This window comes from Alexandromys fortis, unplaced genomic scaffold (genome assembly GCF_014885135.2).
Source record: "Alexandromys fortis isolate MF-2015 unplaced genomic scaffold, M_Fortis_MF-2015_v1.1 scaffold_22, whole genome shotgun sequence".
In the NCBI taxonomy this organism is placed as follows: domain Eukaryota; kingdom Metazoa; phylum Chordata; class Mammalia; order Rodentia; family Cricetidae; genus Alexandromys; species Alexandromys fortis.
In genome coordinates, this window is record NW_026067900.1 from 13510612 (window position 1) to 13538542 (window position 27931).

The following is a 27931-nucleotide window of genomic DNA, read 5'->3' on the forward strand; positions in this document are numbered from 1 at the left end:
GGAACCTGTGCGTAACAACTGAGTGTTGTGTCATATGCGGCAGCTCTCTCCAGCCCTGGTGGTGCCACCACCACCGCCGTGGGTGTGCCAATCCCGTGTTCTGCTTTGTGCTGTACTCCAAGCTCTTACTGCTGTTTTATAAAAATCTGTGTAAATAAAACTTCCCGTTAAGTATTAAGAAAACCGTTGGTGACCTGAATGTTTTACAAATTCAATTTTTGTAGATAGCTCACATTCCAAACCTTATAATCAATTATTTCCATGCCCCTGAAATCATAAATTCAAACCCTTTTTGGGCATAACATGTCTGAGAAATGTAGCAGACCTTCAATGATAACTGGTAATTATCAAAGTGTGTGTTGTCTGCTGAAAGAGTTAAACATAGACCGCAGTTCACGTTGGAGATGAAAGAATTATTAAAATTATTCAGATGGTACACTCAGAACAAAACATTAGAGTAGATGCTCACCCTGGCAGTGTGGCTCAGAATGACCTTGAACTCCTGTCCCCGCTGCCTGCACAGCTGGAATGATAGCCTTGTGCCACCACACCTGGTTTCTGTTATTCACGCCCCATCTCTTTCTGGAGGCTTTGCAGGATTGCAGGCTTGGAACCTGCAGTATAGATTGGGATGCCCTCAAACTCACAGAGATCTGCCTGCTTCCACCTCCTGCGTTCTGGTATTTAAAAGTGTGAGCCACCATGCCCGTTAGCTCTGCCATTCTTTTGATTTTTAAGTGGTATTTTACCTTCTAAGATTTGTTTATTTTGCCTTATGTATTTGAAGGCTTTTCCTGTATATGTCTCTGTGCACCAGATACATGCCTAGTGCCCTCAGGTTAGAAGAGAGTGTTGGATTTCCTGGAACTGCAGCCATGGTTGTGAACCACGTGTGCCCTGGGAATTGAACCCAGGTCCAAGGTCATTAAAGTGTTCTTCACCACCAAGCCTCCTCTCTGCGTCTGCTGTTCTTAGCTGCAGCTCCTGAGGTGACATTTCTGTAGCTTCTCTTTAACGCCTGTTCATAAAGTTCTTCATGTCTGACCTGCAGATGTGGGCTACTTGACCATTACTGAACACATACAGTCATCAACCTTGTTCCCACAAGAGAGGCAGGCATCAGAAAGCTATCACACAGTGAGACCTTGAAGGGAAGCCCTGTGAGATTCCGAGAGCATGTGGTGAAGAACGGCATACATGGGTGGTAAACATTAAAAGGGCTTACACAATACCTAAAAAAAGTCTCTCTGCACCATAACATTGACTTTTGCTGTTGTTCTTGTGGAGACTCAATATAACCAAACGAAGTGAATATTTGTGATCAGTGAGATAGCTCAGCAGGTTTCGGTGCTTGCTGCCAAGACGGATAACTGAGTTTTATCCTGGGACACACATCTTGCAAGTTGAGAACTGACTCCCAGGAGTGGTTCACAGACTTCTGTATGCTTGCCATGGCATGTGTGTCCACACACAAGCATACATACATGCATCCTGTTCTGGCTCGGGTCATTTTGGAAGAGGGAACCTCAACTGAGAAAACGCTACTAGATTGGCCTGTGGTCCATATTCTTGATTGATGTGTTTGGGGGGGTCCTACTTCTGTGCTGGTGGTCCAGTGTGCAATAAGAAAGCAGCCTGAGCAAGCTGTGAGGGGACCACCAGTAGGCAGAGTCATATTGTAGCCCCAGCTTCATTCCTGCCTCCAGGCTCCTGAGTTGAGTTCCTGCCATATTCTGGCCTGGCAGAAAGAGCCTTTTCCTGCTGAACCATCTCTCTGGCCTCCATTTCTTTCCCTATTGATATTTTACTTTGATAATTTCATACATGTAGAGAATACATTCTGGTCACACTTGACCTTTGACCCTCTCTATCCTCTACCCATTCTTTGTCCCCCACTCTTCTCCCACTAAGTCCCCAGCTTGATGAACGCTTTCTTTTTTCCCTTTTTTCATTGTTTTTACTTTGTGAACCACTGGGTTTTGATAAAAGTTACTTGTTTAGGCATTGGCATGAAGCTATTTATCCGTACAAGAGTAATTCACCAGTGACTAATCACTCAAGGCAACGAATAACTTCCTTTATTCTCGCAGCTTTGGACTTCCCGTTGCTCCTGTGGGTCAAGTGGGACCTCATGAGCCTCTCCACCGCTATGACTGAATATTGCTGGCTTTGCCTTGTGTAAGCCATATGGAGGCTACTGCAGCTGTTAGGAATTCATGGATGCCTTGGCCACGCCATGTAGATAAAGCAGCATTTCACAGCCCTCTCTGTCTTTGGGCTTTTACATTCTTTCTGCTCCCTCTTCCGTGAGCCCTGGAAGTGATATAAGTCTCCTTTTAATGCTGAGCACACAGCACTCACTTGTTCTCAGCTCCTTGGGCAACCATGAGGCTCTGCATTAACCACCGTTTGCTGCAAAGAGAAGTTTTGATTGAGGCCGAGGACAGCACTAGTCTATGAGTATCAATATTTAAGAGGCAGTTTGACAATACATCCACTTAGCAGAGCTATGGTGATAGGTTCGCGTCTAATGCCTAGAACCTTGCTGGCCAGAGGCCTTTGATCAGGTCTGTAGAGCTAGGCATGAACGCTCCTGTAGAGTGGCTCTCACGTCTAATGACAAACCAGTGGTTACTTGGTGATGTGTCACTAGCACACATTAACAAGTTGGTATTGTAACGTGCAAGGCTCAAGCTGGGAAAGACCACTGCTAACTTCTCTCCCCGTTAACTGCTTGCATAAAGGCTTCCGTCCTCATGGAGGTGAGCCAGCAGGACAGAAGTTTCTAGCTTCGAAGAAATTACTGACCTCTCCCCGCCCCTCACCCGTCAGAGAATGGTTGTAGTTTCATGTGACTTTTATTTTATTTTATTGAGGAAAAAAAGATGCAACCCTGGCTGGTCAGGAACTTGCTTTGTAGGCCAGGCTGTCCTCAAAGGGAGCTGCCTGTCTCTGCCTTCTGAGTGCTGGGATTACATCAGTTCAACTGGGTTCCTAAGTAATATTTACAACTTTATGATATATTTCTTAGAAACTTTCCTTAGGAAATCCATGGAAATCAAGTCTCATAATCTTTTAGCCCCTCCCCATTTTGTGTAATGGTGCTTAAAATTTGGGGTCATTTAGACAGAGTTATTTGTCTTCTATCCAAGACCACACTTTGATATTATTGTTTACACACTGTGAAGAAGGTCTTGCATGGCGTAGTCATATCCCTGCAGACCTTCTGCTGAATATGATCCCCTTTCAGAACTCGAGGCTGCGGTGACTGTGCTGCCACTGGTAAGGTTAGAGTCTGCTTAGTAACTGGGCTCCAGTTCTTTTGTGTCTAGTAACAGGTGTGGGAGAAAGATCGCGGGTCACCTCTGGATCTCGGGAACACAAGGTGCTGCTGCGTTGGCTCCAGCCTGGGGTGCTGGGCTGGCCCTTGTCCCTGGGTGCTTTGTGTGAGGCACATTGGCGGGTGTCCAGATTGGAAATACACTCTCTCAGGTTGCAGGGGTAGCTGGGCCTGTCTGAGGGCAGTGTATGGAATGGCAGCGCCCACGTGCTTGTTTGCTGAGAGATCAGTCTCCAGCCTTGAGAGCCTGGCGCTTCTCTGTTGACAGGCGGGGAGCGGGCTGCCAGACGTGAGTCAGGCTGTTTGCAGACTATCAGCAGAATTCTTACCTCTCCCAATGAGGCCATTCAAATCTTGAGTTTTTTTTTTTTTTCAGCTATTTGTTTAATATTATGTCATTGTTACTAATTTTGGTGCCTAGCCATTAGTGAGGTATTGGTGAAAATAAGGGTCAAGTCAGTGGTCATAATGTTCTTTTAAAGGAACGGACAGTAGCTTTTTAGCAGAGGTGGCTGGGAGAATTAGGAACATTTACAAGGTAGTTTGAATCCTGACATGCAAAAATATAGAGTTTTATATTCACGGAATGTGTAGCCTGTCATGGCTTTAAGAATTCACTGTACTAATCAGAACTCAGTTGAGAGCAATTCCTTTGCTATCTGTCCTGGTCCTGTGTTCCCTGCCCCCAGCATGAGTACTTTGTGTCAGCATTTCAAATTTTATTTTATTATTTTATGTTTACGTGTAAGAGTGTTTTGCCTACATGTATGTATGTGCACCATGTGCGTGTGCAGTGCCCATGGAGGTCAGAAGAGGGTGTCTGATCCATCCCCTGAGACTGGGGATACATGGTTGTGAGTCACCATGCGGGTGCTGAGAATTGAACCTGGATCTTCTGAAAAGCAGCAAGTGGTCTTAACTGCTGAGCCACCTTCCTGTTTCTGCATCAGCATTTTAAATGGTGCCATTCACACTGTAGTGAGCTTGTTCTATGGTTTAGGAAGCTTTTGTTCTTGTGCCTTTGGGGCCTAATACTTTGCCATGCTCTAAAAGATGCTCAATAAATGTTGACCCAGTAAAAAATGATCTTGTCAGAAATTCAGTTGTGATCATAGTGTCAATTTATTTAAAAATAGAATGTCTTCTTCAAATATAAATTCTGGACCAGGCTAGGGCAGTTAAAGCAGACAGCTGTCTACCTGGTTGTAGGTGTTACAGGATGCTCTGGAGTCCAGATGTAGTGCAGTTGTTAAACCTTCCCCTTAGATAGCTTCTGCCTTTTCCTTTTAACTGTGTGGTAATGGAGGTGCTGGTATCCAGGCCTCACCAGTCTTGTTCCTTAGAGCAAGAAAAAGTCAGTGTGTTCACAGTCATTTGGTTCTTATTACTACAGTGGGAGAAAAAAAGTATTGAATTGTTACAGTGAATATATATATATTTCATAAAGCAAATATCAGAATTTAATAAAAAAGACGGATAAAGCCTCGTTAGGGGCATAGTCATTACATAGACCTTGTTCTTTTAAAGCAGATTTTATATTTGAAAGGTTCAAGATAAAGCTGTTTTGTGATGTTTATGAAGAAACACTTGATTCCCTCCCCCAAATCATCTCAGTTTTAATTAGACTTATCTAATAAAATTAACTGAGTAATTCAGAGGAAAAGAATTCATCGCTATTTGCAGAATCAGAAAACTTGAAGGCTGAGGCCTTGGAGGAACATTCTGAAACTTGATAAAACAGTTTGTTTAATGAAATACGGAACAAAGGCATCGTTTTACGGTTCTGAGTCATTAGTTTTTATAGAAGTACAAGTTCCAAAGCTTTGGGGAAAGCTGGTGAATGTTGGATTAAGTAGAACTCAGAGATACATGGGAGTGTATCTGCTTCGGGCTTAAGTGTTGTGCATTTGTGTGGATACTTTGAAGCATCCTGATGTTGGTCTGGGTTTATCTTGTTTCTCTCTCATCTCTTACCCCTGCTTAGAAGGTTACAGTGTCTTATTGTTGCTCCCACAAAGCTTTTATTTTTTTTCTATAATTAGCTACTAGTGAAAGTAGAAAAGATGGATGTTTTTCTCACTAGTTGCCTGCTGCCCTTGGTGCATTGCCTGAGAACCTCGTGGCTTCCTAACCTGTTGCTGGTCTGGCTGGTACACTTCCATCCTGGGCACTAGTATCCATCCCGATCTTCACATCGCCTTCCTCCTCCGCTCTTCCCTCTCTGGCTGTTTCCACCTGTGCTTCTTTCCATGCCCATATTGGTTATTTTTTGTGCTTAGGATTTTTCTTAAACTGAAACCAAATTCTCAGTTTGGCCAGGAATTCTGCCTTCATGGACCTCCCTGAAATCCACCCACTGCAAATTTAGCTTTTCACCAGGGAACAGACAATAGTCTTTGATATCCCCAGATAGCTTTTAGGCCACCTTCTTCAGCTTTCCTAGCTTTCTTCTAAGGTTTTTATTTTCCACATCCTGGCAGGCATAAGGTCTTGTTTTGGTTTTGGGTGGGAAGTGTTACAGGAATCACGTGGTTGGGCTGCTCCAGAAACCTAACCCGTAAAATTAGGACCAGCTCATTAGATGGAAACTCCAGCATTCTTCCCTTTATGCAGGTGACAGCTTGTAGGATGCAGTTATTTATTGTAGCAATGAATTATTTTATAGAGGTGTTGGGTGATTTTTACCTCTAAGATGGGAATTGGAGCACTTTTAGGAGTCAATCAATTGATTGTTTTGACAACGAAGTCAAGAACCCTTTGCCAAAATCCTGCTCATCTCTTGTGGTCATCCAGTGTTTTCTCTTATTAGAAGGGTTAGAATTGTATCATTTAAATAGAAACACAGATATTATTTTTGCTTTTATGACTCTTGAACAAGTAGGGTTCTAAGGCAAAATATAGGCTAAGTTTTGGAGATAAGTCTGATTTCTGCCTTAAGGTTAGGGATGATTAGAAGGTTGGATATACTTTTTACTATTTTAAAATTTATGTGTATGGCTGTTTTGCCTACATATATGCCTGTGCACCATGTGTGTGCACTGCCCAAAGAGTCCAGAAGAGGCATCACAGTCCTGGAGCTGGAGTTACAGGCTGTGTGAATCACCATACAGGTGCTAGGAATGGAACTCTGGTCTTCCTGAATAGCAGCACATGCTCTTAATCACTGTGCCATCTCTACAGCATGTATACCATTCCCTATCTGTCTGTCTGTCTGTCTGTCTGTCTGTCTGTCTGTCTGTCTGTCTTTGAGATGGGGTCTCACTGTCTGTGTTTCCCTGGTTGTCTGGAACTCACTATGTGGTCCAGGCTAGCTTTGAACTCAACAAGGGATTCACTTGCCTCTTTCTCTTGAGTGCTGTGATATAGGCGTAAGCTCTTGGATAGATTTAGTCTTCAGAGTTTGTTTTCAAAGTACTCATGGGATGGCCTTAGAGAGACTCTGAAATGGCCGAGTGTGGGAAGGGAAGTTTGAAATAACCAGAATTGCACACAAAGCAGGACACAAGCAGCTGTCTGTTCTGTGGAATGGAACCAGGTCGCAAAAACTGAACAGACCGTCTATCATGGCAGCTGAGTGGAGCAGAGCAGAGTGGAAGGGAAATTTATATCTGAGGAAAGGAAAAGGAGAGTAGCGCAGTGGAGCAGAGCCCATGCTGGTGATGAGGGCTGCCACTGCTTCCAGCTCTGCTGCATGCTGGAAGGAAGTCACTTGCCTCATTCACTGTAATCCCTGCAGTTAGCAGAGTAAGGCCCTGTGCATTGGGGGCAAGGGGCCACTTGGTAATTCAGTCGTATTTAAAAGGCACACCTTCTATTTCTTTCGACTTTATAGGCTTATTCTGCATACTCTGCTTTTCATGATGCATTTGAGCCATTCATTCCCTGGGTGCTTTATTGGGTGCCAACTCCATGCGAGTCTCTGGACGCAGGAGCAGGGATTGTGTTGTAGTTCACATAGACACGGGAATGCATCCAGCATGCTATGCAGTTGCAGTGGTTCATATGAGAGTTTCCCCAGTTTGAGTTCCCCAGTGGTTCTAAGCACAAAGCAACAAGCTTTCTCATATCAAAGCAGTTATGTCAGCAAGCAGACTGCAAGTGAAGCTGGCATTTCTGCTGAGGTGCATTCCAGTGGGGGAAGCAGTGTATAAATAAGAACACAGCACCAAATTTGTCAGTTTAATATATTCCCCCCTTTCCATCCCTTCTTTCCCCTGCTTCCCATCCCTTGGCCTGTGTGTTTTTCCTTTTTTAGGTTTCTGAGACAGGATTTTCCTGTATAGTTCAGACTGGTGGTTTCAACCACACAGTCCTCTTGTTTTCTTGCTGTGTACTGGGATCAGAGGCATGAGGCCATACCCTGCTTTGAATTCCTCTCTCTTTCTGTCCTCTTCTCCTTCCCTCCTTTTCTCTTGTAAATTGACATGCACTTTTAGTTCTTGATTGGATGGTATGATGAGATGATTTAATGCACGTGCACAGGCGTAGTTTAGCATTTCCCCTTCTTAGATATAATTATTTCTGTGTATTGGGAGACTTTGGATTCTCCAGTTATGTTGGAATGTTTAGTCATTGTAGTCTCTTGTTAACTATTGTGCTGTGGAATTGTTTGAACCGATGCCTCCTGTTTAGCTATCTTTGGATCCCTGTTCAATCTCTCACTCCTTCCAGTCCTTCCTAAACCTCTAGGGTTACACATTTGTTCTGTACTCCTATGTGATCGTTTTTGTAGAAAGATGAGCGAGGACATACATGATCAGTGTCTCTGTAGTCGACTCATCTCCCTACACACGCCCACACTGCCATAGTGACAGGATTTCCTTTTCTTTCCACGCTGTACACTGCCCCATTGTGTCAATGTGCCGCTTAAAAACGTGACATTAACTGAGCGAAGGAAGGCGCTTCATGATGACGGTTCCTTGCAGGTGTATCATGTTCTTCAGTCTCTCGCCGCTCACCCTCCCCGCCTGTCTCTCTCTTGCCACACACCCTTCCCCTCTCCCTGAGGATATGCCATGCTTGTATTTGTGAAACTGGCGTATTTCATTCACTGCGATAATCTCCAGTCACACATACTTTCCTGCAAATGACACGATTTCATTTTTCATTATGGATGACTAAAGCCCAATGCACATTTTTTCATCAGTTAATCTACTGACGGGCACCTAGGATGGCTACTGTGACTGCAGCAGCGACAAATGTGGGCAGGGCTAGGGTCTCCTCCGGGTCTGTGCCCATACCCAGCTCTGGAATACTATGAGCATATAGAAGTTTTGCTTGGAGTGGGTTTTTTTTTCTAATCATCACTCAGGATTTGTTATTTTATTATTTAATTTATACTGTAGTCATACAAAGCGAGGTGAATGAACTGTTACAAGACAACAGACTCTTCAGACATTGGTATAAGCAAAGCTTCTTCTGGGCAAAACCCTCCCACAGCACAGGCAGGAATGAAATAACATCAACCACCAGAGTAAAGAGACAGCCGGGAGAATGGAGAACACACTGGCTGGCTGTTGTTCACAGGGGACTAATATTCAACAGTGCAAAGTCAAATAAAATGGCTAATAAATAGATAAAATGGCCCAGACAGACATTTTTCAAAGAAAACACACACACACATGATGACCAAGTGTATAAAAACCTCCACTCGCTCCTAGAAACATACATCCAAGAGCTTCTGAGATTTGTGAATTATTTTTCTTTTTGTGGATAATGTTGTTTTAGATCCCATTTTAATCTCTCCAGTTTGAAGTCATAAATGGAATGTTCTGTATGGATTTATGGAGGCTTTAACTGTCTTTTTCTCTCCCGTGTAGGCTTATAACTCATCCGTGTAACTGCTGGATGCAGCTATATGACGTGGGGCTCACATTTGTTGTCTGTCTACCAAACTCATATCCCATTTTCTTGGCAGCATTTGATGGTTTATCTTTCTTCATTATTGGGTATTGCCTGCTTTTGTTGTCAAGCAGTCAGAAAGTCTCTCTGTGTGGATCCTGGTTGTAGGTCTGTCTGTACATCACCAGCACGCTGTCTTATTAACACTTTACAGTGCATCTTAGCGTCCTGCCCAGTTATTCTCTAAGAACATCTTGACTATTGTTGACCCTGCATTTCTGCATAAATTTTTAGAACTTTTATCTTTCTAAAACAAAACAAAACAAACAAGACAAAATCAGTTAGAAATTGCTCTGAAGCTAGGAATCACTTTGGAGGATGCTGACCTACATTTAAATTTTAAAGCAATAATTTAAAAATGTTTAAAGGTTTGAGAGGTTCTCCTGACTCAGCCTCTAAGGTAACTGAGACCACAGGTATTTGCTGCCATGCCTTCACAATCTGCTTTGAGAGGTTATAAGCTGGGTGGGTTTGTAATTTGGACATTTTACTCTGTTGCCATGGAAAATCTCTTGTCTTTGTTTCATTCAGGTCTGCATACATACCACCAAGTTTTGTTATGGTAGCCTCATGTATATATGCCCTCAGACTCTGATACAGTGTATCTCCATCACTATCCTCTCCAATGAGAAATGTCTATTTTTTGACCAAATCTTTTTTTCTTTACCCCTAAGTCAGATTCTTTGGCAAAGGACAACTATGAAAAAAAAAAATGTGATTCTCCCATCAACTCCTTTGCTATATGTTACCTAAGGCTACTTGAAGATTTTTCATGAAAAAACATTTGCATAATATTTCGTAAGTGGGCATTACTATTTGCTAGTTTCAATGTTTGTATTATCAGATAAAATACTTCCTCTAATAGCAGTCTCAAAAGTCTTTTCAGACTTTTCAAAATCACAAACTATTTTAGTAGAAATACAAGATAATTTTATAGCAGACTTTAGGAAACTCCTATTTTCAGATTTTGTACAGCAAAATGGTATATTAGAGTAGTAGTATTAGTTGCTTAGCCATTTTCTTTTGGAAATATATCGGTGCATATATATACATATACATACACACATATACATATATATACATACATATATATACATACACACATATATGATTAGTTATGTTCACACTTTCTGGGGGAAGCTTATAGGACCTAGCAAGTGTTTCCCTGCCAGTATTTTTTTCTGCATGTGTGTGGCCCACTCTCTATCCACTGGAGCATGCAGCGCTTGTGGGGAGGTTGCTTTGTCATTGGCTTAAGGATGCATGCAGGTTCAGATGTCCCCATGGCCAGGGCACGTCTGTGTAGTGGGAAGATCCTGGTTAGGCAGCAGTAGCCACATCTTCTGGGTGTATATGTGTCATAGAGAGGGAGCAAAGGTGAGAAAGGATGTCGAGGGGGAGATCTGGCTGGCCCACGAGAAGCCTGGAGAAAACTGTTGCCAGAACTGGTTTGGGGAGTGCTTTTGTCAGTGGAAGTCATCTCGAGGTACTTGGGATAACCTGTAGTGGTTAAGACTGGGGAAAGTGTGGACTTCAGAAGAAAGGGGAAAGATGTAAGCATGCTATTACATGATTTTTAAAAAGGCTTGGACTGGTGAAATGACTCAGTGGGCAAAAGTAGCTTGATGCCAAGCCCAAAAACTTGAGTTTAATCCCCAGGACCCACGATGTAGAAGGAATCACCTGCTGACTGGGGTGAGTTTCCTCTGACCTTCACACACTCTCCCCAAACACATTTGTAAGTGCTAACAAACAAACATTCAGGGCTGGGTATGGAGACACAAAACTAGCACTCAGGACCCTGCGACAGGAGGATTTTGAGTTTTAGGCCACCTTGCACTATAGAATGACACCCTATCAAAAGGGGACAGTATGATATTATATGCTGTTCTTTATATGCAACCTATACCTTAGCTAAAAATGATAATGTTATTCTGACCTTTGCAAGGAGGCACAACCAGCAGAGTAAAGGAAGATGCTGAGAAGTCTCCAGCTTCCTCTCTCAGTCACTCCTGCAGGTCCCTGTCCGCCAAGTGTTCTGTGCCTTATTCAAATCTGTGCTGTTCCCCTCAGTCCACTACCACATTCCACTGAGTCCAGAGACTGTCAACATCCAGGTGCACAGTTATGTGCTAGTAAGAAGAATCACTGCCAATTGGCTGTTAAGTGCAGCCTGATTTTAAACATGTTAGCATGGAAAAACACACAGTTGAATGGCTGAGACAGGTGGCGGCCTGCTTCTTCCCCAGTTTTGTGTAGGGGCTGCCTGCCCTATATCCTGGCTTTTCAAAGTGGTGCTTACTAATGAAAACTTTTATTTTTGATTCTTCAAATCTGAATTATTTGGTACTGTAGGTTTTTTTTTTTTCTTTCTGTGTTTTGAGACAGGGTCTCACTATGTAGCCCTAGCTTGGAACTAACTCTCTGTGTAGACCAGGCTGGCTTGGAACTCACGGAGATCCTCTTGCCTCTGTCTCCCGAGTACCGGGATTAAAGATATGTGCCATTCCATCTTAGTGGCAGTTTGCTTTCCAAACTGCTTTTCCAGCTCACATTTCATGACTATGCATTTATTAGCAATACATACTGAAGTATGTTTTTCTAATTCTGTAGGCAAAAAGTATCTCATTTTTAAATAATTATTAGTTAGATTAGACACTTGATGACAGTAATTTTTATAGGAGTCTGTCATCGCTGCATGATTATCTGGCACTTTTTGTGGATAAAAGTAAGCAGTGAATTAATTATAGGTGTAATTATGTAGTTGTTATAACAACTTTAATTACTAGATTAACTTTTTTTCTCTTACAGTTGCATAATAGATTTTTAAAAAGTGTTTTGAGACAGGCCCTTCCTATTCATGCGTGTGTATGTGTTCTGGGCGTGCGGTGCATATGTAGAGGTCAGGGGGTTTGGACATGGCCCTCAGATTATCAGGCTTGGCAGAAGTACCTTTGTCCACTGAGCCACATCCTGGGCCCTGGGGGAAGCATTGTCAAAGGTCACTTTTGAGTTAACTAATTCCAATTTCAGATCATTCTCTAAAATATTTATTGTAGTCTGTGGTATTTGAATCTCCTTCCTATGACACAGGGTCTCATTTATCACAGGCTGGCCTTGAACTTGCTGTCAGGATGATTGAATCCTGATTTTCTAAGCTTCCCATTCTTGAATCTGGGATTTTAGGTAGGTACCACCTTCCTGGGTTTGATCTCGTGCTGAGGATTCTATGTAGCTATGTGAAAACATTCCATAATCTTTTATTTATAGCTTAGTACTTATGGCTTACCCAAAAAAGCAGAAATAATAAAATTAAACGAGTATGGTACTTAGGTCATGTGTTGGATGTTAACACGTTCGGAATTATGGACAGCCATGGTTTAGATAGTTTTGTGTCCTTTCCCATCATTGTGCCCTTTCATTTTTGATGTCTTTGCACAGCTTTTCTAACCTGTCTGTGAAACCATTTTTATCTCAAGAACCTGTGCGGAAAGAGGAAGGACCACGTATCTTAACAGTTGGGAGCCTCTGAACAATGTGACAGCCCTGCCCAGTTACCTGAGCATGGAACCATTCAGCTGTGTTGTAGTAAGCGGAATGGGAGTGGCAAACTACATACGATGGGGGGTGCCTTCCCAGCAAGGAGAGCAGATAGGCAGTAATAACAGATAGTCAGGAGGAAGCAGATCAGAGAGGGAAACTGAAAGTGTGATCACAGAAACAAACTATTAAAATAGAAGATTAGAGAGCTAAGTGGAAGACATTGCCTGCAAGGTTAGAATAAAAAGATAAACTGGATAATAGAAAAGAGAAAAAATAAGAAAAAATAAGTTATACATATGAAACACAGATACTGAGTTATCAGACTTTCAGAGAGAACAGAAAATATAAGATGAAAGAAAAGAAAGAAATAATATAAAGACATTTCTCAATGGCACGGGTGTGCTTCCATACTGACTGAGCCCCCAGAGTGTGTAGAACAGTGAGTCAGGCATGATAGTGTAATCTATAATCCCAGCAAATTGAGGCTAGCCTGGGCTACATAGTGCATCTGTCTGAAAACTTCAAAGGAAAGCAAAACAAAACAGTGTGTGCCACAATGAAGTCCAGCAGTGACTACTGAGCTATGTTATCATGGGAGCTGTGAACACTCAAGATCAAGACTGGACCCTTCAAGGTCCTTCCAGCTTCTTAGTCTCAGGGCAGAGACGGGCGATGCAAAGGATGGAACCTACAGGCACGGTAACTCAGCAGGCCACAAACCCTCAAAGTCCTGAAGGATAGTTTCTTTCAGCCCAGAGTAAATTGTATATTTAATAAATGTATGCATTTGTGTCCAATCTGTCGTCTCAATGAGAAGTAGGAGAAGGAACCTGTTGGCCATGCAGGGTCTTAAATATGTGTTTAGTGGAGAGCAGGGAAGGCAGGTCCCAGCAGCTCCAGAATGCATCCGGGAAGGAGGGCGCAGCCCTGTGTCTGCTTAGACAAGCTTTAAAGATTGCTACCCTTGAATTGTTAAAAGAATAAAGTATGTTTCTATACTGACTTAATAAAAAACTGGTGTGATATTGCAGCTTTAAAGGGCACCATCAGCAGGAAAGGTTCTTGTAAGAGAGTTGGGGGATGCTACTTTAATGTGAATTAACTAAGCTGCAGAAACACAGGCTCCATCACCGAATGAAAATGTCTTCTTTCAGAAAGAGTTACTTAGCAGTTCTAGCAGTCTATTCCAGGATGGTAAGTCCTGTGAATTGAGGCCAAACTGTAGCTGAGTTGAATTTTAATTGCTGAGTTATCATTGTGTAAATACGTCTAAGAATGGCAGGGATGTGAAACTGTAACTAGGCCATTGAACTGGTCGGATTCAGTGTTTGATTTAGCTCACCTCTATAACTAGGAGCTTTCAGTAAAGTTGCCAATGTAAGGACTCCAGTTGGACTTTGGTGTGTGTGAGAGGGAACTGCCCTCAAGGAAGTCGGGCACAGCCGGATTGGCAGTTAGAAGGGAAGGCAAAGAGCCCACAGCACGGCCGGAGAAGTTTTCACTGGGAATGTGCTGAAGGAAATGGCAAGTAGGCCCCTTGCTTTTGACTGGGTTTGGGGAACTTGAAGCCCCTTAAAGCCTCCATGCAGCTTTCCATTTTGCTGTTGCTGTGTCCCGTGAGCTAGGAAGTCAGGAGTTGACCATATAATCAGTTTTTGTATCTTACTGGGATAATTTCTCATTTTAAGACATTACTATCTCAACAACTTTGCTATTTGATGAAACTCTCATGGTTTCCTAAGAACTCACTGTTAGGGAGGATCAGAATGATATACACATCGTGTTTGTGTCGAGTTCTAAGGAAGTCAGACATCCAGGCAGGTTATTCCGCTCATGGAAATTCCTATGGTAGTGCTTGGCTGTCTTGGCACAGAAATGGAGCTGTGTATAAGCCTACTGGAAAACAGAGCAAAGCCTAACAACTTACCTAAAGTTAGACTCAAGTTTGTGTTTTTATGTGTTTTTAGAATCTCTTATTATACTTATTTCCTTAATTATTTTAATTCAACACATTAATGGGAAATGTTTCGTTGACTAACAAGCAATGAGTGAGTTTGACTTGAAGGGTATTTGAATTTTAGTTTATTTTTAAAGCGTGTGTGTGTGTTTGTATGTGTATGTGTGTGTTTGTGTTTGCGTGTATGCTGTGGAAGCAGTAGAGAGCTGGGCTTCTCTGTATAACTTACCAGCGTCTGAGAGTCTTCTCCCAAAGCAGCTCTCTACCGCTTCCACAGCCTCAGGAAGAGGTCTCTGTGGATCTTGTTAAGTTTCAGCTTCCCCAGATCCATGAAGTTTGTTGACTTCCTTGTTTCACGAGGCTTTCACTCTTGCTGTTGGACAGAATGGTGCCACATAACTACAGGATCTGTTACATGTACTCCTACATACAAAGTCACGTGCCACATGGGCATCTCCTCCCACAGCTGTGTGGTTTAGGATTGTGATGAGCTGTGGATGATTCTTTGCACTTTTCCTTGCTGCTCACGGTCAGGCTTGGTGCAGATTTCCAGGTGTCCTCTTTGCTAATTTTTCAAGGTTTTGTGTAAGCCACCGACCTCCCCGACATACACTCTTGGCTTCATCCTTCTTTGGTGGAGCTTGGGGATGGGGACGATCTCTGTAATCACAGCAATCTGCTGAGGAGTGCAGCCTTTGTCTGAGGACCTCAGAACGGTCCTCCTGACCCCTCTCGTGGCTGGACAGGTAGATTGGGTCACCTAACAGGAGGAGCTAGAATGGCTGTAGCACAAGGAGCTTGTTTCACAGTTGCTGTCTGGCTGTGTTGACCTCCAAACATCCTTTCTTTCTGAGCTTTAGGCGTGTTCCCCCTGGCATTGCTGTTAGCGTGTTCGGTACCCTCAGGTATTGTATACAGCTACCCTCATCATCTTAACTTCGGAGTTTAAGAGTCAGGTCCCTTGGGCTGTTAAAAGGAATACCGATGGCCATATAAAGGTGTGTACCACCACCTGGCTAATTTAAATTTTTTTTAAAAGTGTGTTTGCATATGCTGCGTGTGTGCAGGTGCCCAGGGAGGCCAGAGGAGGACATCAGACTCCCCGGAGCTAGAGTTACAGCTAGTTGATTTTGAACCCACCGATGCAAGTGCTGGGAACTGAACTCAGGTCGTCTGCAGGAGCAGTACATGCTTTTAACTGCTGAACCATCGCTCCAGCTGCTTTGAAGTCTTTTAAATTTTGTGTCTGTGAACAGCATTGTCTCTAAGATGTTCTTGAGGCTGTGGAGACTTGGAAGGCAGAGCTTTTAATCTAATGAATAACCCTGGGTTCTTTCTATCTGGGTGGGACCGGCTTCTACATACCGTGGAAAAGTGTCAGCAAACACCACCGAGTGGAGTCTTTATGCTAGGTCATGGGAAGATGGTGGCTGAGTTCTGTCTGCGAAGTCATCATAGAGAGAGAACAAACAGGCCTGAAAGCCTTTTGAATTGTGGCTGTCACAGTCCTTTTTCTCCTTTACTAAGACATAAGTAAAGAACTAAACAGTCAATGTCTGCCTTTTGCAGAGCCACAAGCCATGACGTCCTTTAATATTCTTTTAGGAACCTGCTTTGTACAACAGTATCTAGGCTCTCCTGTGCACCAGCCATTCTTGTCTGTACCTCTGTGGGTGGCCTGCTCCTGTGGAAGAGGCTTATGTTTAACTGTGGGCGCACTCAGCACAGTCAACTTCAGAGTTCTAGGTGGGTAACCCTCATTTAGGCGGATTCCCTCCTCGGAGAAGGGGTAAAGCCCTGTTTTCATAGAACTCCATTGAGAGCAGTTCTTGCCTTGTGACCTGATCATCTGAAGCTGTGGCTGGCATTCTTTAGAATTCTGTCTTGTCTCCCTGACTTCTTTCAGGTGGCAAGTCTAAAGTATTATCCCTCAAGGCTAAGGCTGTCAGCTGGCGTTTATTTATTTGTTTGTTTGTTTGTTATAATCACGTTTCCCTTGGTCTTTTGGTCTATATTTTGTTTCAATTGTTGAAAACTCTACAAGGTAGATTTAAAAGATGACTTGAAGTTTCTGGAGTCCTGCTTCTTTCTTCTGTTGCATCCGCCTAATGTTTGTACCATGCTGACTTATTAAATAATATCTAGCAGTATCTGACCATAAGATTTATAAAATATATTCAGTTACAGTACACTTAATCATACACATATGTGCACCACACAGATACACACACACACACACACACACACACACACACACACACGCTCACCTCCCCCACACTCACATACATATGCAGCATCTTTTTAAACGTTTTATCTCTTCTAGACTTTGTTATGCTTAGACCTGTGATAATGCTTAAGGCTTCTGGCTTTATCCTCACTTCTTCCTGTCTCCACTTTGGAGCAATCACTTATCTTTGGATAAAGGTAATTTGCCAGCTAAAATTTGCCACCTAAAAAGTGTTTCTTTTCTCTTTTAACCTTTCTAAAATCAATATATTTTGTGCCTATAACTCCTGTGAAGGGTTTCTATTTGAAACACAGGTAAAACATATCATTATCCCTCATGGTATTTCTCCTTGTTCTTCAAGCAAAGGCAGGATGCAAGCCTGGTGCCCCTGCCCTGATTTTATGTTTGTGTCCTTTCCTTCACTTACATAAAAGCAACTTTGGGAAGAAATGGTTATTTGGCTATGAATTTCGGGGAAGTCAAGGCAGGAACTTGAAGTATTACACCCACAGTCAAGGGCAGAGACTGTTAAACACATGGTTGCTTGCTTCTCGGCTGGGTTTCCACTCTTCTACAGCTGAGAGCACAGCCCGTGTTGCCACCCACATTCCTGGTGGGTCTTTCTACCCCAATTAACCACCAAGACAACCTCCCAGGGACATGCCCAAAGGCTAAATGTCTTCATAGTTCCTCATTATAACTGTGTTTCCTAGGTAATTCTGGGCTGTGTCAAGTTGACAGTTAAAATTAGCTACCACACAGAAAAGATGAAGATTAACTATTGCCTAAATGCAGTGTAAAAGGGACCTGGATCTAAATCATGTTTATGACAGAATGAAATATATTAGTGGCACCTGCCCACGTGATTTATTTTCTAAGCCTATAAGTAGGCTGATCAGGAAGCAAGGACTTGGTTCTAAAGTGGCCACTTTTTGATTCTTTTGTCCCAAACCTTGGCAGTTAGATCCCAAATGTCTGCATTTTACTTAGAAATGGTCGCGATAAATATCGTTTAAAGAGGCAGTAGTGGTGTGTGTGTGCATGTGCTTTGTGTGAAGAAAGGCAATAGCTTCTACACATAGCATCGCTGAGTTAAAATTTACCCTATAAATGTCTGCATTTCGATACACAGACATTTTAAGTTGCGCATGCCAAGAATAGTAACTTAGCTTACAGTAATCTAAAATATGTAAATGTGAAGTAAGTAGCCACAGATTCTGCGGCCCCATTATGTTTGGAAATTCTGAGGTTGGGCTGAGTTTTGCCCCGTGCTGTTTTAGAGACAGACAAAATGATACAATAGAAATATACAAAAGCAATTTTTGTGAACACACACTATAGAATTAAATTCAAGTGTCCTCAGTAGAAACAAAGTAGAGAGTTCACATCTGGATGTCTTTGAGGGATAAGAAAGGCCCAGTGAAAGCCAAATTGCCCCGAGATGAAGCTTTATCCTCCTTTTCCCATTGAGATATGCACAGCAGGGAACTGCTAGCCTAGCTCAGCTCCACCATCCAGAGGCTTTGACCAGCCTGCTGTAAACAGGACAGGATTTTTCCATTCTTCCTTGAGTGACTGTTTTGATCTTATCATCGCAGGTTTCTTTCTTTTGTAAATATTTAATTACATTTATTTATTATTTGTGTTTGGGGGATGGGGAGGTGCATATGTACCATGCATGGCACGTGTGTGGGTCTCAGGGATTGAACGCGGGTTGCCAGACTTGGCAGCAAATGGCCTTTACTGCAAACGCAAATCTCCATTCTTCTGAGGAAGCTTGTTACTGTCAGCCTAGTCTGCCGGTCTCTGCTGGTGCGTTATAATCCTTTGGAAAGATCTGTAGAAGATAAGGAGCAAACTGTGTTGTATCATCAGGCATAGGATAACTTTCCGTGGAAGAGCTCTGGAGAGGATGCACTACTGTGTGTTCAGGGAGCAGCAAGGAGCCATTATGGGTGAAGCTCAGGAGGAGGAGAAGCGGTGAACATCAGAGGGGTTATGAACAAGAGGCATCATGGGTGAAAGGTGTATGTATGGACCACAGCAGAGTTAGGCTTTTATGTGAGTAGCATTGTGGAAGGGGTAAAAGCAAAATGTGACGTGACTTAGGTGATGAAGGAGTCAGAACTGACCAATGTTCTCAGGGCTGGCTGTGAATAGCTAAGGGAGGAAGCAGGGAAACCAGGCAGAGTCATTCTCATTATCTTGGAGAAGAGTTACGGACTAGGGCCTGGTAAGAATTGGTTATCCTGAGATTAAGTCAGGTTCTGGATCAAATTGGAAGACAGAGGCAACAGGGTTTGCTCAAAGACTGGATGTAGGTGATGCAGGTGGAAGTCAAGATGGCGTCAGAGTTTTTGACATGTGCAGCTGGGGGAAATGAACGAACGTCTCCATGTACAAAATGACGCCCAAACGTTTGGCAATGTATATTCACATAAAGCCTAAGAAAGCTTAAAAAGAGCGCTTCTAGACCCACAGAAACAGGAGCCAAGTGCCGCTTCTTCATAGCTGCATTATTTTCAAGAAAGGCTTTGTTTGCTGGCCACAAGCAGAGGTGTGGCTCCTAAGGGAAACAACAGCAACAACAACAACAACAACAACAACAACCAGCTTCCTAGTTTGTACTGGCGCAAAGAGCTCTGGCTCTTTCAAGAGGTCTGGCTATGGAGCACTTAAATGGGGTCTGTGAGCAGAGTGCTACAGCTTGCTTAGTGGCAAGTTGTATTCCCTGGAACTGGAGTTTGGCTCCTCAAAATAGAATGTGTGTCTTTTGCAAGAGCAGCAAATGTTCTTAGCTGTAAGCCATCTCCCTAGAACCATTATTAGATATATTTAATACGATTAATGCTGTTATTGGTCAGAAGGTTCAACGTTTTAAGACTAGATGAGATTTTTAAAGTGAAAAATGAGAGTGGATGGAAGAAAAGTCCCAAGAATTCAGTCTTAACGAGTTCTGACTTGAGCAGATCAGGAAGATCAGGAAGAGACGAACAGGTAAGGAATGAAGGAAGATTTCAGCCAAGGAAACCAAAAAAAAAAAAAAAAAAAGGAGTTGAAGTAGAGTAGGAATAAAACCTGAAGAGTCAAGTAAATGATAACCTACTTCAAGGAGAGCAGTATGCGCTTGTCAGGTAATGCCTCATATTCAAGATCAAAACTTGACCATATGATTAAGCGATCGTCATTGGTCATCTTGAGAGGTTGAAGTGTACATTGGACAGGAACGGGTTTAAGAGAAGACGATGAGTAGAAAATAGGGATAGTGGTATAGAAGATTATGAAACAGCCCAATAGTAAGAGGGAAAGATTGACCATGTGGTGTTGGACAAGAGGAAAGGAGGAGAGAAGAGGGAAAGGAGAAGCAAAAGCATCAGACTGACTGGTATGGACTGAGGCTTCCCTTTGTGACTGGGAGGTGGTAGGTTAAGGAGAGTGGATGAAGAGATGGGGTCTTAGAAGATCTCTAAGAATGACTTGGCTCTAGTAATAGAACAGAAGTTTGAATAGATGGCATACATCTATATTAATGAGTATATAGTGTTATGAGAGCTTGAGGAATATTTAATTATTTTTAAAGCAAAAAAATTGCAGTTTTAGCCCTTGCTTAATATTGTTTCAATGGATGCTACATAGTGGGGTTAAAAATAAATCAAAGGGCCTCTGAAAAGAAATTTGAAAAGATAGTTTAAGTTTCTTGTTTTGTATGGTATCTGAACATATTTGTGATATTATGACATAGGACATACATGATACACATTCATGTTACACATGTGTATATGTTGTATGTACTTTGGTTTTTGTGTAGACAATAGGAGCCAGATTTCTCTTCTTCTAGGGGTAATACCCTCATACAGGGCATCCTGCCCTGTGTCCTGCAGGGCAGAACACTGCACAAGAGGCCGGGTGAAAGCAGCAGCCAGCTGGCTCTGCTGATGTTCTCCAGCTAGTCCCTTAGCTTTGGGCCACACCCTTCAGTCTAATCATGTTTTAGTGAATGTCTTACTGCAATCATGCTGATGGTGAGCCTCTAAAAAAGCCCAAAGGACCAAGGAGACTCTCACACTTCCCCTGATACCTCATTTTCTCTCTGCCTGACAGTGGGATATGTACGTATTCAGGTGCGCTTGTGAGGTCCATATCATCATGCTTCACCTTTATTTTCTAATTAATTAATTAATCAATCAGCGCTAAAATCTGTCACTGAGCCTGGCACTCTCAAGTTTGACAAGACTGACCAGCCAGCGAGTTTCAGAAATCTCCCTACTTTCCTCATCTCCCATCCCCAGAACTGGGGTTACACTTGTGAACCTCCACTTCAAGCTTTTCCGTGGGTACTGAGAATCCAAACTGAGTTCATTCTTGAGCAATGGGCACTTTGCCCTCTGAATTATTTTATCAACCCTCTGTAACATATTTTATAAAGCCTCGTGTGTAATTCAGTACTCTCTTGTGTTATGTGAACTGATGAGTAAATTAAGAACCTGAGGGTGTTTTGGGAACTCCACATTATGGCCAGAATGTTAGAAGCATCATCTATACAATCTAGGGCAAATGGCATCTCAAGTGTTCGTTCTGTGCCTTGTAACTCTAGGCAGGCCGGGTCAGAAGTGAATGGAACTCGTGGGTATCCAGCAGGCGTGCCCTGCTGCAGAACTGATAGCCTTGCTGTCTGGTGGCCTGAGTCTCAGCACCTTTTTAGGCCATGGGAGTCTTTTGTGTTGAACGTGGTGTAAGAACAAGGGTAAACACCGCCACCTGATGGAGTCAGTGAACCCGGAGGCTGAGTGACTGCGGAAGAAAGGGCTTTATTGACAACAAGCTGACTGTTGGAATATGCAGGCTCTTGTCTTCCGTGAGCATCTTGCCCTTTGCCTTAAGGGAGAATGTTTTGCAGGAATTTTAAATTAAAGGAAGGTGTGGGGGTTCCAGACAGGTGGGCTGCCTTAGTTGTCCATTGTTTCTAAACAAAGCCTCTGGAGGACGAGTTCCACACATCCCCTCTTGCTCACTTAGGTCAGTCACTGTGTTGGCAACAGAGGCTTGTGTCTGGTTGTGTTGGTGCCCCTGGCAGCACACTTCTGGGCATAACCTCTGATAACTTGGGACCAGGTTCTGCTCAGGAAGAGAAGGTCTGTCTGTGTTCTCATTGACTTCAGTGTGCTGTAAATCAATAAAAAGACAGGCTTTAGCAAGCATTAACCCTCCAGAGGTAGCGTAGGCGGGAATGAGGAAATTATAAGAGAAATTCCTTAAAATTGGAACTTGACATGAGGAGCTGTCGTGGGCTTTTCCAGGCAGTTTATTGTTTCTTGACACAGTACTTGTTGTGTATTTTTTTATTGTTATGACTTAAACTAGGGAACAATGTTATATTACATAAAAAAATCTTTTTCAGTATAGTGACATTAACCTCTGATGCAGACAGGAAGCTCCCTTAAACAAAGCCGTGTAGTACCCTGACTAGGAGTCGGATTTGGGTCATTGTTAGCTATCAATTTGACAAATCTAGAATCATCTGGGAAGAGGGAGCCTCAACTAAAGAATTGACTCAATCAGACTGGCCCATGGGCAAGCCTGTGAGGCATTTTCTTTCTTTTTTTTATTATTATTATTTTTCGAGACAGGGTTTCTCCGTAGCTTTTGGTTCCTGTCCTGGAACTAGCTCTTATAGACCAGGCTGGCCTCGAACTCACAGAGATCCGCCTGCCTCTGCCTCCCGAGTGCTGGGATTAAAGGCGTGCGCCACCACCGCCCGGCTGAGGCATTTTTTTAATTGCTAAGTGATATAGGAAGAACTCTGACCACTGTGGACAGTGCCACCCCTTGGCAGGTTTTTTAAGATGCTGGCTGAGAACTAGCCAGTCAGTCAACAAGCAGCATTTTTTGTGGTTCCGGTCTGTTTCTGCTTGAATGCCTGCCTTGACGTCTCTCAATGATGGATTGTGATCTGGCACTGTAAGTCAAACAAACCCTGTCCTCTCTAAGATGCGATTGGTCAGAGGGTTTGATCACAGAAACAGAAAGTATACTAAGGACAGATACTCAGTATTCAGTGGTCCTTTCTGCATATCTTTCTTAGTTATCTCTCTTTGGACAAATATCTAAACCTCTAAACCTCAATTTCTTATAAAAATGGCTAATAACTAACCTGGCAGAGATTTAATAGTTAAGTGAGAAAAAAAAACATTTACTTCACTCATATTGACTAGCATTCATAGCTTTGGAATGTACTTCTACCAGAGGAGAAAGGTAATCGTCAATATTACCCAGCCACAAACCTTGTGACCTACAACAGTGACCTGCCTTCAAGATATACTGGTACAATAGTGGCATAAATGCTATGGGAGTACCCAACCACTTTTTTAAAAAAAATTGTTTTTATTGAGCTATATATTTTTTCCTGTTCCCCCCTTCCTCCCCACTCCGCTTTTGTCCTTCCCCATGATCCCCATGCTTCCAATTTTCTCAGGAAATCTTGTCTTTTTCTACTTCCTATGTAGATTAGATCCATGTATGTCTCTTTTAGGGTTCTCATTGTTGTCTAGGTTCTCCGGAATTGTGAGTTGTTTCCTTTGCTTTATGTCTAAAAGTCACTTATGAGTGAGTACATATGATATTTGTCTTTCTGGGTCTGGGTTACCTCACTCAATATGCTGTTTTCTAGATCCATCCATTTGCGTGCAAATTTCAAGATGTCATTATTTTTTTCTGCTATGTAGTACTCCATTGTATAAATGTACTACATCTTTATCCATTCTTTAGTGGAAAGGCATTTAGGTTGTTTTCTGGTCCTGGCTATGACAAACAATGCTGCTATGAACATAGTTGAGCACATATCCTTGTGGTACGATTGAGTATCCTTCGGGTATATACCCAAAAGTGGTATTGCTGGGTCTTGAGGAAGGAGGAGTTTCCTAATTTTCTGAGAAATTGCCACACTGATATCCAAAGTGGCTGTACCAGCTTGCATTCCCACCAGCAATGAACAAGTGTTCCCTTTACCCCATGTCCTCTCCAGCATAAGCTGTCATCAGTGTTTTTGATCTTGGCCATTCTTACAGGTGTAAGATGGAATCTCAGAGTTGTTTTAATTTGCATTTCTCTGATGAAGGATGTTGAGCATTTCCTTAATGTCTTAAGTGTCTTTCAGCCATTTTATTTTATTTATTTATTTATTTATTTATTTATTTTTTTGTTTTTCCGAGACAGGGTTTCTCTGTGGCTTTGGAGCCTGTCCTGGAACTAGCTCTTGTAGACCAGGCTGATCTCGAACTCACAGAGATCCGCCTTGCCTCTGCCTCCTGAGTGCTGGGATTAAAGGCGTGCGCCACCATCGCCTGGCTCTTTCAGCCATTTTAGATTCCCCTCTTGAGAGTTCTCTATTTAGGTCTATACCTCATTGTTTTATTGGGTTATTTGTTCTTTTGATGTCCAATTTCATGAGTTCTTTATATATTTTAGAGATCAGTCCTCTGTCTGATGTGGGGTTGGTGAAGATCTTTTCCCATTTTGTAGGCTGCTGTATTGTCTTGTTGACCATGTCCTTTGCTTTACAGAGGCTTCTCAGTTTCAGGAGGTCCCATTTCTTAGTTATTTCTCTCAGTGTCTGTGCTGCTGGGGTTATATTTAGGAAGTGATCTCCTGTGCCAATGTGTTCAAGTGTACTTCCCACTTTCTCTTCTATGAGGTTCAGTGTGGTAACCAATCACTTTTAGATTAGATCTCAGGCACAATCTATGAGACTAAATTTATATCTGACACTGCTAAAGTGACCAAGGACCTTGAGACTAGGTAGGTTGTAGGCCTAGGGGAGAACATAATGTTATCCTGCTAAAGGAACATAGCAATAAAATGGCTCCTAATGACAGATTGCTATAACCTTCATCAGAGAACCTTCTTGCAGTAAATGGGAATTACCAGAGACCCCCAACTGAACAATGTGCAGAGGTGGAGAGACTCTGGAGCACTCAGCTGTAAATGGGATGTCTTCAGCAAATACCTGCCCTTGGGGCTCAGGGGTCAATTCAGAAGAGGAGGCAGAAGCCTTGTAAGAATTAGAGGTAGTGAATGACTCCAAGGAAATAGTGTCTTCCAGATACAGCAGGACTAATGCTCCTATAAACTTATACAGCGCCTGGGCCAGCACCCACACAACCTGCACAGGTTCAAGACAGAAAAAATCCAGCACTAATGCCGGGCGATGGTGGCGCACGCCTTTAATCCCAGCACTCGGGAGGCAGAGGCAGGAGGATCTCTGTGAGTTCGAGACCAGCCTGGTCTACAGAGCCAGTGCCAGGACAGGCTCCAAAGCCACAGAGAAACCCCGTCTCGAAAAAAAAAAAAAATCCAGCACTAAAAGGCAGAAGTGGATACAGAATCCTTCCCTAACGAAGGAACTATTTGCAATTGATACTTGGTAGGAGAGGGAAAAGCACATGTTTTTCTAATGGAGTGAAACATCAGCCCTACTCCAGGCAGGCCCCATGCCCAGGAGTAGCTGGCCAACACAAAACACATTCCCTCTCTCTCCTCTCTCTGGTGTGTGTGTGTGTGTGTGTGTGTGTGTGTGTGTGTGTGTGAACTTTTTCTTTTGTTTTGGCATTTTTTTTCATACTGTCTTTATTGCGATAGAGGGTGTAAAAGAGCATGAAGTTGGGAGGTTAGGGAAGTAGGGAGGGTCTAGGAGGAGTTGAGGGAGAGGGAGAGTGTGTATGAAAGAGTCAAAAGAGTGTTCGAAGTGTCTAATGTAATGTCTAGGACGTGGTGCAGGGTTATTGATGCATATGATTTGGTTTTCTCTAGTTAGCTAGATGCCAGTTGTGAGGAAAACGTTGTTTTATTTCCTGTTTTTATCTGCTGTGTGCATGCAAACCTATACTCACACCCAACTTAGTAGAGTTGAAAAGCATCTTAATCTTATGAGTTATGAGAGAACTTGGTTGCTGTCCGGCTTCAAGCCTGTTTTGTGGAGCAATTCATGCAGGAGTTTATATCTAAAATATGACTTGTGTTCTTGTCTTTGAAAATCTGTAAGGAAAATCCAGTAACCAATGTTACTAATTCAGGTTGTATAGTATTTGTAGTGATTTTTCAAATAGTGTCAGGTAGTCTTGGTCAGAGCTCTATGCATGAAGTGGTCACAGACTTAACTTTCGACATTGAGTGATGCTCTGCAGGGTCTCAGAGGTCAGTCACCTGGACCAGTATCTACCACTGCCAGCAGACCTACACGAAGACTGTTGTAGATCTTTCTCTCTTTTTATGTCGCACACTGAAAAACAGTTGGCTTCCGTATTTTCCATCATAACCTAATACTCATACATAATAGGAGTTCCATACATGTTTGTGAAAAATATGAATAAATGAGTAAAATTCAAATTCTTCATTCAATTGATACCATTTTTGGAGCTTGTTAATCTTGAGATGTTTTCTTATTTTCTTGTCCTTATCTGGATTTAATAGTGTTTTCTATCTATGATTTTTATTTCTTAGCAAACCAATGTGTTTATAGTAAATTCCACCATTAATTTATTAGTTTATGATTCCATATTATAATAATAATAAAACCCATATTTTTCTGTAACTAACTAAAGAAAAATAACCTGAAAATACTTTTTCTAAAGGTGTTTTCAGAGGCAGTTTAGTAAGAAAGGGGATCTTGCTTAAATGAATTAAGGAATTTTGGTGTACAAATAATCGTTTGTGGGACAGAAATACCTGGTGGAAGACAACATTGGGTGCATGCAACCCACACCAGCTGTGGCCAACTGTTAGCCAGTGCCCAGTTTTCTCACGGTGTCTGGGCACCAGGAAGCTAATAGCCCTGGGGTACACTGATACAGGTGAGAAGCAGCCAGTGGGCAGCTTTGTACCAAAGGTGTGTGCCAGGGGCTACCAGATAAAGAGTAATCTCTTCAAATTGCAAATCTGATACATCTGTCTTCTCTTCCCACTGCCCCCACCACGGTCGGCTGCCGCACTGGAGCGCCCTCTTGGTTATCTTTCCTCCCCCTAGTCGGTTTCCAGCTAGCCATTCCCTGAGGCCAGACATTGTCCTCCTTGTTCACTGTTCTAGTCTGAGCACCTGGCTGTCTGGGACACATAGTAGGTGCTAATAAGAGAAACAGAAAAAATGAAGTGTAAGCAGGCCTAGGGGTTTCTGTCTGTTCTGCTTAACTTGTCTTTCTTCCTTTTTAGTTATTTGGTTCTTTCAGTTCAGCCTTAAAATATGGGTAGCTGCTGCTCAACGTGTAATGACTAGCCAAGAAAACACAAGACGTTGTTATGCCTCCCAGCTCGGCTCTTGGGGATCATTTTGAAGGCACTGGCGCATGCGGGTAGTGGCTCACATTTTGCAGCATGAATCTACTCATTTTGCACTTGGCACATGGACACTGCTGGAGTCATCACTAGTCCAGAGGAAGACGAATGTGGATGTGCTCTTGTTTCTCATTCCTAACGTACAGCAAGTTGTTTCCTAGGGAGTCTCCAGGTGATGCCTTATTTGCCTTTCAATGGAGAAAGGCCAGGAGTGACCCCCGTAGCTCCTTCCCGCTTCTGTGCATTGCTTGCTTACTTAACAGATAGGAAGGAAAGCAGACTGGGGACCCAGCTGAGTGGAGGATTTGCCTAGGCAGTGTGAGGCCCTGGGCTTGATCCCAGCATGGTCTTCATAACTACATAGTTTTCAGTTACTAGTGGAGTCTTCCAGCAGTGACTTTGGGGATGCCGACAGCTTTCGACTTCCGCAGTGAATCCCAGCAAAGCTCAGTGTCGTCTTTTTCCGCTCAGTATTTCTTTTTTTTTTTTTTTTTGAGGGAGAGACCCTGTATTTTATTTTAGATTATTCAATATTTTATATTTTTTGATAATATAACTTTCAGAACACTTTGTTTTATCTTTTTTTCTTTTTTTTAAAATTTATTTATTAAATATTTCTGTCTCTTCCCCACCTCCGCCT

General features: G+C 42.7%; 1 protein-coding gene across 8 annotated transcripts in view; it reads left to right on the plus strand.

Annotated features, from left to right (window-relative positions):
• Myo6 (myosin VI) overlaps window positions 1–27931 on the plus strand; it is a 138163-nt gene that overhangs the window by 24717 nt on the left and 85515 nt on the right. The window contains exon 1 of one of the 8 annotated variants that reach the window (XM_050126363.1): window positions 14165–14308. The exons of 6 other annotated variants lie outside the window; for them this stretch is intronic. The gene's annotated coding sequence lies outside the window, so the exon portion shown is untranslated. Of the gene's footprint in view, window positions 1–14164; window positions 14313–27931 lie in introns of those variants that run through there. One more of the 8 variants, XM_050126371.1, reaches the window with a different exon arrangement.